The following is a 2,860-nucleotide window of genomic DNA, read 5'->3' as shown; positions in this document are numbered from 1 at the left end:
CCGATAACCGATATAAATTAGCCAGAATATTAAAATACAGAACATGGACATACATCCGATATGGACTGTCCGGTTTTTGTACAACTGGGGCAGCCCACACAGTCTCTGTGGCGCAATCGGTTAGCGCGTTCGGCTGTTAACCGAAAGGTTGGTGGTTCGAGCCCACCCAGGGACGACTCTCTTTTGTCTTAATAGCTGTGCTGTAAGATATTTCAAGCAACACCGCACTATTTCTGTTCTAATTCAGATCATGAGTGTCATAGTGGATGATAAACACCTGAACATGCGCTATCTCCATCTATATTTGTTTATTGAAATTAAGCACGGCTCCGTCCATCCATCCAATCCGTTTTCTGACATCCTTTATCCGAGCTTGGATCGATAGGGCTGCTGCACCTTATCTCCAGCTGTCTACGGGCGAGAGGCCGGTTCACCGTGGACAGGTCACCAGTCCATCTCGGGGCAACATAGAGACAAACAGGACAAACAACCATTCATGCACACACACACCTAAGGAGAAGTTAGAGAAGCCAGTTAACCTAACAGTTATGTTTTTGGACTGTGGGAGAAAGCTGGAGTACCTGGAGATAAGTGAAGCTCCAATGCATTCAAATATTTTTCAGAGGGAACAACTGTCACCATGTCTGTTTTGTGATTAAATAATCGAAAACAAAATCCACATTGTTGAGCCTCGTTAAACATTTTCCCAAAATAAGCCCTGCAAAACACCACAGAGTACTTTTTAAAAATATAGGTGGAAACTCTGACTTTTAGATCAACATCTTGATTATTACTGAAGTGAATATGAACTGAATCATGTGAAGCATATCTGTCTACAATTGTTTTAGTGAAATATGATTTTTTCGGCAGTTTCGCTAAAATGGGCCAAAACTTCCAAATGTTTTCTTCCCGTCATAAATGGCCATTGTATTGAGTATTGAGAAACAATCATTGTCTGCTGTCCGGGATCCGTTAGTGTTATGGTTGCAAGCAGTCGTTAAGGACACAGAGCCAGGCCCTCTGAAGTCCGTTTAAGTTGTTATATATGCTGCTTATCCTAGACTATAGTAAATGGAAGATCTACCATTTTCTTACACCTGTAACACGTTACATCATGGAAGTTAACACAACACAGTTGGATTTCAAATAAAACCAACCTATTGCCACTTTAACAAGACATGTATTAGTCTAATGAATGGGGAAAAGGATTTAACTGTTAGAAATGGATTATATATAACTGATGTGTCTCACTCTTTCCTTTACACTCAACCCTGCTAGACTTTCAAAGTAAGACTCCAGGGACTCTACAAAGTTAAAGACTCTTGTTACCATTTGCATGTTTCCAAGCGATACAAGGCTTTGTCTATATAAAGACTCAAACTCACTGCGGATCCAGACATTTGAATTGAGAAAGCTTCCTGGAGAGGTGGCGAAACGTCTTCAAATCTTGGAAACCAAGTTCAGTGGATATTTTTTGAATTTTTACGGAATTAAAGACTCTACTGTCATGATGGGTCTAAAACTTTTTTCCCACATGCAGAAACACTCACAGAGAGATTGTCAAACTTTGAAAGCTTATTTTCTTTATCTTAAAACAAAGAGACAGAAACCGGGTTATCTCAGCTTGGGGGTTCTGCGGCCAGGAATCCAGGTGCGACTGCACAAAGGAGAGAGAGATTAGGTGGGTTTAAAGTTGGTGGGGAAAAATGCAGATGAATAATGCTCTGCTCTTACTTGAAACTCACTGCTTGAGTTGGAGGGTGGTCTGAGGTTCCAGTTTGAGGAGGCCTTGGCTGGTTGAAGGTGGATGAGTCGTTGGAGGGCGGACAGGTACGTTTATGGTTGCACAGAGGAGCAGCGGAGCAGACTGTCAACTGGAAAACTTGAGGTAGTTGGAGTTCAGAAGAGGTGAGTTGTGGAACTCTCAGCGTCTCGAGAGGTTTTTCTTCCAGGGGTGGAAGGACTTAAAAAATCCCAGAGGATCTGTAGGTTTCCTACTGAAGATTTACAAGGCAGAAGGGGTAAGAGCATGAGTTAACTCGAAAAGTTCAAAGATTGACTCAGCAAAAGCTCAGAGGGGCTAGAGAACACAAAACAGACAAACACTCTGGCGAAGAGGTGATGACAGTCAGCTGCTCATATACTCCTCTGAGGTGATGAGAGATTCGGTGTGGGTAAGTGAGAAGTGTAGGCAAGCCCTCCAAGACAGAAGTAACCCAATGGCACCATCTGGTGGACGAATGGTGGAACTGAAAAAGAACACAAACTGGAACCACATCTACATTATACACAGATACAAATTTCAGCATATGGTTCAACATTGTGACCAAAACTCAACCGCTTTGTTTAAATTAGACTCTAGGGGGCTTTTCAAAACATACTGCCCTGCAAATTTCAAAATTAAATTCTCCCATTTACGCTGTAATTAATAATCTTTGAATCTTACATGCAAATAATCTTTGAACGTAAGACTCCAGGGACTACAAAATAAAAGCCTCTACATTATACACATGTATTAATTGCAGCATATTGCTCAAAATTATGAGCCATTATTTTGTAGTGGCCTTTGCAAAACACCCATGACTGCAAATATCAAAATAAAGCTCTACCATTTCCACTGTAATAATACATCAATTAAGATAAAAACAGAGGGGAAGCATGATTTAACATTTGGAAATGAATTCTACATCACTGATGGGCATGACCCTTTACCTGACACACTACCCTAATAGACTTTCAAAATAAGACACCTTGGCCTCTTCAGTGTTTCCCATTAAAGCTACAGTGTGTACCTTTTAGCGACATCTAACGTCCAGACTGCAGCAACATGAACGGCTCCCCCCCACCGCTTCTCCCCCCC

At 41.5% G+C, this 2,860-nt stretch overlaps 1 non-coding gene across 1 annotated transcript; it reads left to right on the top strand.

The window, feature by feature from the left end:
• Window positions 1-101: 101 nt before the first annotated feature.
• On the top strand, window positions 102-175 carry trnan-guu. Its single transcript has one exon. It is a non-coding gene; the product is annotated as a tRNA-Asn (tRNA).
• Window positions 176-2,860: the final 2,685 nt, after the last annotated feature.

This window comes from Cyprinodon variegatus, unplaced genomic scaffold, assembly GCF_000732505.1.
Source record: "Cyprinodon variegatus isolate N-32 unplaced genomic scaffold, C_variegatus-1.0 Scaffold625, whole genome shotgun sequence".
NCBI classification, from domain to species: domain Eukaryota; kingdom Metazoa; phylum Chordata; class Actinopteri; order Cyprinodontiformes; family Cyprinodontidae; genus Cyprinodon; species Cyprinodon variegatus.
The sequence above is the reverse complement of the archived record's forward strand: the minus strand, read 5'-3'. Positions and strand labels throughout refer to the sequence as shown.